This window comes from Lathyrus oleraceus, chromosome 7 (assembly GCF_024323335.1).
Source record: "Lathyrus oleraceus cultivar Zhongwan6 chromosome 7, CAAS_Psat_ZW6_1.0, whole genome shotgun sequence".
In the NCBI taxonomy this organism is placed as follows: Eukaryota; Viridiplantae; Streptophyta; class Magnoliopsida; order Fabales; family Fabaceae; genus Lathyrus; species Lathyrus oleraceus.
The window spans coordinates 109695714-109704245 of NC_066585.1; positions in this window are offsets into that span (position 1 = coordinate 109695714).

Genomic DNA, 8532 nt, shown 5'->3' on the forward strand with positions numbered 1-8532 from the left:
TAGTTCCAAATCCCTCCAGATCATAGGAAACAACTGCCAATAAATGGACTTACAATTGACTCCTCAATGGACAAACAAAGTGTCACAAAGATATGAATAATGATCATGAAATGAAATACAATTAATGCTCAAAGATGAAAACAATGCACAAAGGCACACTCAAACAATTATGCACATATGGGCAAACCAGCAAGCAAGAAATCAATTAGCACACACTATATACAATCAATTAGGCTCAAACAAGGTTAGGCTTTACAACCAACTGGAATGGGGTAATTTGAGCTCTTAACCCTAACATTGAGAGTTAGGGTGAAGCAGATGAAATGGAGATGAGGGGTGTGCCTCATAGCTTTCATCCCTGGTCAGGGAGAGCTTTAAACAATAGAAGGTGTGGGAGTTCAGAAAGTTGGAACTCTTCTCCACAAATGATTGACTCTATAAGATCTTGGGTTATTATTCACAATGCATCAACACATTGTGTGAGCAAGGTGAATGACACACTAAATAGCAGGAGATGGACTACACATCTCTTTTATCTGCCAATTGCCTCATAAGAGGACTTTTCCTGCTTGGCACAAAGATAAACAAACACAAACATTGCCTCTTAAGGAGGACTTCAGACAGGTGCCTGCCCACATAACAGGACAGGTCTTCCAGACTACATGAAGAAGAGATATTATACCTAAGTGGTTAAGCAACCGAGCAAAAGCAAAGTTCAAGTGAACTTAAAGCAACTTATGTACCTGTGGAAACATCAAACAAATCAGTACAAGACTCAGACAATCAAACAACAGTCAAATAAGCAACCAACAATCCCAATGTACACAATGTATAAGCCAAAAGTCAAACTCAAATGAGTCAACATCAAACTACAAAACACACAAAGATTAGTAATTAAAGGCAAACATCAATGCTCAAGTGATGGAGCATCAACAACTATGGAACTTGGATGTTCAACCTGAAATCAAAGCTCAAATGTGAGAGGCAAACCACTAGGTCAAAGTCTCGGGTCAAAGGTGAAGAAAAAATCCAAAACAGAAGCTGAAATTTAACATGAATCAACTTCAAACACATCTTGAAACATTCCAAAAGGTCTCACATCAATATCATATACCAAAAGCATTTCATGATTAATTGAAGTTCAAAGCAATTTTAAAGCTCAAATGTGATCAACCAGAATGAAAAATCTCAATTAAATCAGAAATGATTCAAATAATTCCAACAAAATTCATGCTCATTCACAGCATCCATAACATGCATCACACAAAAAATCAGGACAATTGGAGATCATTTGGCATGGCAAACACATCACATAAGTTGAACATCAAAAGGTGTGACACAAATTGTCACACCAACTTAGCATGATCATAAAACAGAAATGACAATTGATAAAAATACCAAATCAACACCAAAATGGCAAGTAATGAGTCTAGTTTCATCATGCAAAATTTCACATTCATTGGATCAAAGACCAGCATTTCACAAATGTATAAGCATGGCAAGATCAAATAAGCATACATGTTCAAACATTCTAGCACCAAAAAAATATCCAGCCAAGCACAACTTTGAAATTAATGATCAAAAAATAATAGACAGAAAAAGAAACACAATGCAAAAAACCTGGTAATGTTTGGATTAATTTTCAAATTGATATGAATTTTCTAAGATGAGAAAAAATTAAAACAAACATGTGAAGCATGGTACATGGCAAAGGAGGGAAATGAGAAAAATAATGAAGCATTTTGAAATAATGTTGCAACGGGGAATCGAAGCCAGGCGCAATTCAAATGTGGTGCGCAATGAAACGACATCGTTTCATACTCAAACCCTAGCGCCAAAGCAAAGGCAACAGAAAAGCGTTGCCAAATGGATCAAAAGCGTGGCCTAAGCAAATTCGCAGCTAAACCTATGAACATTGCAACAAAATCCGCAGGAATTCTGGAAAACTGAAGAACACATGAAGGTTGAAGATGAAGATCATGAAGATCTTCATCTGGATTTTCCAGAAAATCTCAAAGTGTCCAGAAATTATCCACAAGCATACCAATCGATTCCTCATGCAATGCACATTCAAGATCCATAATCATTTCAACATAAAACACCAAAACAAGCACGGATCGAAGACATTAAAAATCATGCATGAAACTTCAAACTAGCATATCTCAGTCAATATTGCACGAAATCTCATGGTTCAAAGCTCAGAATAATCAGCATAAGGAGATCTACAACAACATCATAATAGATTTGAGAATTAAGAAGATCGATTCATGACCTCTTGAAGAGCAGATCTGGAATTGGATGGATTCAAGGCTTGTGATAGCTTCAATATTCCTCTATGATTCTTGTATAAGTGATTGGAGAAGAAAATGAAGCTCAATTGTGCATGAATCCACCAAAACTTTGAATCACCATGGATGCTTCCATCTTCAAGAATGCTTCAATGTAGCTCTGTTTGCTTCAATTCCACGTGCAAATCTTCTTAATAATACCTCAGGAACAAGAATCAAGCAATGGAAATGGCTTTGATGTGAAGAAATTTGAAGAAAATTTGAGAGAATTTTTTTTGAGAGTTTTGGATCAAGATCTGAAAGTTGTTGTTAATGCTGAAAACAGTTAGGTTTTAGTTTATATATGCCATGCTAAACCTGTTTTAATCATGCTTAGGCCAATGCTAATTGTAATTAGCAAATTATGGAGTGTAAGTGCAAATTGATCTTTCACCTCTATGCATGAAATGCATGCATGAACAATGCACGAAATTCCTTCCAATTTCACTTAAAATCTGATTTTGGAGCCAATGGCAATGGAAAAAAGATAAAGCCATGCACCAAATTTGAATTTCATGATTTCCCTCCAAAAATCAATGAATTAGCAAGTGCTCATGTGATGATAATTTGTGCAATGCAATGCATGGTTTGGAAACTATAGGTAAAAAGGAGAAGAATGCAAAAAGAGCCATCCATTTTGGAGTTTTGGTTGAGAAGTTATGGCCATTTGAATCTTCAAGTACACTTTGCCATGTTTTGATCATATCTTCTTAACCACACATGATAAATTGATGATCTTGGACTTTTTGGAAATGGGAGAGAAAGATCTACAACTTTCATGTTTAACAGAATTTCATTTTAAGCTTTCTTGATGATGTAATTTGAAGTTGAAGTTGGACTAAAACCTTTCCATTTTTGGCAAATTCAAATTATAGGTCACTTTCTATTTTTGGAAAGTTTTGACCTGACTTTAAATTCTTCAATGTTGATGTTTGAAATGTAAAATGAAACTTGTTTGAACATGAATGAAGTATTTCTAATCACTTCCCACCTCCAAATCCACAGTTGATTTTGCAGTTGACTTTCTAGGCCTTCAGATGACTGGAGAATGTTCTGATGAAATTCAAGCCTCTACCACTTGGGATTTTGCTTCAAAATAACCTTATGGTTCATATGAACTCTTAATAATGATTGTGGGTCCAAATTCTCAAGAATGGCCACCATCTATTGCTCAATGATTGCCTTTGACTACCTTGACTTGTGGTTGCTTCATCTGCAAGACAAAGGTTAGATGACATATTTTTGTACTTTTGGTTAGTGTTAGAAAGAAAAGCAATGATATACGAATGCAAACATGCTTGGTGATCAAGAATCACTCTTAAAGAGATAACCCACCCACAAGGAAGGAAGCAAGGTGCACAATGATCCTTGAGGCAATGAAATGTTATGATATGATGCCATGAGGGATCTTAGGGACAAAATTGGGGTCTTACAAAAAGGTAAATTTTGCACTGTGTAATGATTTCAAGATTTGTTTTTTCAATACTTTCGAACATTGATTCATGCCCGAAAATTCAGAAATTGATTCATTAGTTTACACCATTCAAAAGTTTTTATTTTCAACATAAAACCACTTCTCAAAAGCACTTGAAGTCATGGGATAATTCACCAAAAATTCAAGGCAAAAGTGGTGAAAAACCCAAGGCAAAAACATTTAAATTCAAGTTAATTACTAGTGACCATTTGCCTTATATTCCAATTTGGTACTTTTACAAAATCCAAACATCCTTGGTCTTTAACTAACTATACATCCACAATCATTCAATTATACAATTAACCCTTAAATACCATAACTACCAAACTAACACAAAAAAACATCCTAACACACACAAATTCTAACTTCCATTTTCAATCAAACTTTCATTCAATCCTAATCATTCTTAACAATTAATCTAAGGGTTGAAAGTGGTGATCCGCAACTAAGAATTAAATTAATTTCTAACCATTGGTAAGCTCATTACTTGGATTATAATCCAAGGGTGTTTATTCACTTGCAAAGTCTATATAAACATGTCATTTCTCACATTTTTGGAGCTAGCCAACCTAACTAACCTAACTAGAAAAACCACCAAAACTAACATAATTCACAACTAACCATTACTCTCCCACTATTTTTTTCTCAAGTTCTCTCTCTTTTCTTCACTCCCTCACCATCACCAAAGTTCATATTCATCACCCTCTAAAATTTCACATTGAAGTTCTAACATGGTGGAACTTGGTCACAATCCAATTTCAACAAATTATCAATCAACAATTCATACATTATCACCAACAATCATTATCTAAAGTTTATCAAGATTCATCAACAATCATCATCCAAAGTTCATAAATTCATGCTTATTCATCAATATTCTACATTCATTCATCATCAATAATAATCATCAAGCTTGGAAGTTAATTGAATTAAATGAGCTTATTCTTGAAGTATTTTGGGTTTCTCTTTGACAATCTGATTTTCAACACTAATCAGGGCAAACCTCCACCCTGTCGGTAATCCTCCATCTCTTCCACTCCATTGCCATGAATTATTAGATGTTTGCTTATTGATTAATTTAAACCACTCCTGTAAATTGATTATTAGAATAATAACTTATTTGGCATAAGACACATAAACTTGAAATATTGATTATTTTATTCTTAACTATTAATAACACGTGAATACATCAATAGAATTGATTTTTTTGTCACGATTATGAATATGTGATTATTTTTTCAAATATCATTGTAACAAATGTGAATCGATCGATTCTTTATACACTTTGTTCTTCACCTTTTCGATCGATTCTTCAAAATTTGTGGCTCATTGTAACACCTCAAAATTTGCCCTCCTCTCTTGGGACTAGCTTAACATATTGCATTGCATTTTTTAGGTCATTAGGCATTGCATATTGCATATCATATGGTTACATTGTACAAGTCTTCCTCCTAAGTCTTGATCAGAAGATAAAGAGGTTAAGATACAAGCTAAGGTTTCATTGGACTGGATCACTAATCATCTGAGGGTGGTGGTCCAAATTAGTGTTTTTGATTCTCAAGAAGATTGATCAGATACCTTGAGGTTAGGGTTTTGACCACTGGTCAACCCTAATCAGTTGTATTGGGCCAATCAAGGCATGGCATGAAGATGGGGTCTACAATGGATATGGGGATCATCATGTGATTGTATTGAGCTTATGGAAGCTAGGGGGTCATCATTGAGCCATTTTATCAGGAGTTTGAGGCTCAACTTGATCAATGCCTGACCAAATTCATCTATCAATCAGAAAAGTCAACTGTGGTCAACTGTGCTGGATTTGATGGATTTGGAGGTGGGAGAGGGTTGGATATACTTCATTCATGTTGAAACAAGTTTCATTTGACATTTCAAACATCAAGAATGAAGAAAATAAAGTCAGGAGAAAACTTTCCAAAAATGGAAAGTGACTTGTAATGAAAGTTTCCAAAAATGGAAAGTTTTTCACCTCAAAATTACATGTCTAAAAATGCTTCAAATGGAATTTTGTTCAACATGAAAGTTGTAGATCTTGCTCTCACCTTTCCAAAAAGTCCAAGAACTTGAAATTCTCATGAATGGTTGACAAGTTATGATCAATTCATTTTCCAAAAATGCCTAAATTCAAAGTGGCATAACTTTCACATGGAATGGCCAATTTGGGTGATCTTTCTTTGAGAAAACCCCATTTCACATGTACTTTCATGATGCATGGTCATATTTCATCAAAAATGGTCATGGCAAAAAGTCATTTTTCAAGTGGACTATTTAGCATTTTTGGTGTGGAATAGTGAAATTTCAAAATACAAGGCCTATGCACTCAAGACCAATTCCAACACATTCCAAATGGCAAATATGACTTGTGGGAACTATCATTTACTGTTACATTGGCATAATTTGGAAAAGGCTATTTTGGACTTTCACTTGAAATCACATTTCACTAATTCACTCAATTTGTTAATTATGATTAGCAAAGTGGATTAAGCTTGGTATATAACACTAATCATAACAGAAATGATAAACACCTTTCATTCTCCAAGATTGTAACAACTTTTCCCTCCAAAACCTCTCAAATTCTCAAAATTTCTACACACTTTTTTTTCATCAATTCTCAGTGATTTCTTCATCATTTTCGATCATTCTTGTTGGAGCTATCTTCTATAATCATCATAGAGGAACTGTTTTGCAAATTCAAGGCCAAAGGAGTGGAGATTCACAACTGTTGCATTCAAGATCAACAATGGCAATTTCATGATTCTTCAAACTGGAGCTGTTTTGAGCTAAGCTGATCGTTCCAATCATCTTCCTGGACATTAATCATCATCTGTTTTGGCTGTTTGGACATTGAAAAGCAAGAATCACGATCTGCCATCTCCAAGAGGTAAATGCTCGAACTCTTCGATTGTTTGAATCATCATATGGCTTTTGTAGATCTTTCAACGTAGATTATCATGATGCTCGTAGTTTTTGATTCGGTGGAGTATTGGATGAGAAATCTTGAATTGAAGTTTGATGTGTAAACCTTTTCTTGCTCGATCCGGTTGATATGTTGATAGTTAGGTTAAATGCTTTTCATATTCATGATGTACATGCTTAGACGGTCACAGTGATATACAGTTTGTGCATTTTGGTTGAGAATTCGTGCATGTTGAATTCTGGAATGATGAACGTGTGTGGACGATGAAGAACGCTTCTAAATTTTCCAGAAAATCGTCTTTGATCCGCGTCTGCTGTGCCTTGCGTTTGAAAATTGTTTCCCGCTAGCCTAGACCAATTGCGTGCCGCCACCACATAAATGAGGACGACGTCGTTTTGCCTTGCTGAAGCTTATTTACAAATTTGCCATTATTTCATATTATTTTCATGTCATTTCTTTTTCTTTTTCATTTCATTTCATTTTGGTGCATGAACTTAGAAAATCCATAACTAATTCATCATTTGTCCAAATTTTGTGAGATTTTTTGCATGATTCTCCTTGTAATGTGTAGTTTTTTATGGTGATTTTTGTGATTTTTGTGCACGTGTGAAAATTAAAAATGCCTAGAGTTTGATTGAATGTGTTCATTTTGTACATGCCATGCCATATCCCTCATGAAATGATGATGCTTCCAAAGAAATTGATGAAATTTTTTGTGCTTATTCTGGACTCTTTGCTGGTGATTTTGATATGTGGTTTGCACTTTTTGGATCCCTGGTTGATGAGATATGAATTTTTGAATAGAGGTGTGACAATTTGTGTCACACCATGATTGGTGAATTTCATGATTTTATTTGATGTACTTGTGGACATTGAATTGAGCCAATTGTTTGCATGATTGAGGCTATGTATGTTGAGAACACATGGGAATTTTTCTGGATTTATTGATGGCATTTCCTATTTGATTGGAATTTTTCCCTCTGTTTGGTCATTTGTTGATTTTTTGTGATACATGTTGGTATTTGCTTTGTGAAATTCTGGTCATTAATTGGATGAGTGTGAAATTTGACATGTGAATTCTAGACACATTATAGGTCATTGTGGTTTTGATCCCATTCATTTATCATGTATTGTCACTGTTTTATGATTGATGGAAGTTGGTGCTTGTTTTGATACCATGTGTTGGCTTGTTTGAACTTGTCTGAACTTTATGAATTTAATTTCCCTACTTCCACTTGTCCAAATGAGCTGAAAATTGATATGCTACTCATTAAATGTGTTCTGTTTAGACTGGAATTTTTGTGGAATTTATTGAGTTGTTTTGATATTGATTTGGTGGTGATCATTCTGTTTGCTCTAATATGGTTCCAAAGTGCATAGTTTGGCATGTTTTGTATGTGAAATGAATTTGGTACATAGTTTTGGTGTGAGACCAATTGGATTCTCTTTTTGCTTGATAGATCTTGGTTTTGATTAATTTTCACTTGCTGTTTTGGATTTTTCACCTCCTTTGGACCCTAGGCTTGTCCTAGTGGTCTTGTTTCTCACTTTTGAAATGTGCAATCCATCCCCCGCTATTCTGTTGAGTCGTCCCTCTGCTCACACCACTGTGTTGATGCATTGGGACATTAACCCAAGATCTTGTACATTTGTACAGTCGAGTCAGAGTCTTGAGTGTAGAAGGGTTCCTCCATTCTGGACCCACGCTCCTTTGTCTGAAGCTCTCCCTGGCCAGGGATAAGAGCTGTGAAGTCTCATCTTCACTCACCTTTCATCTGCTTCACCCTGACTCTCAA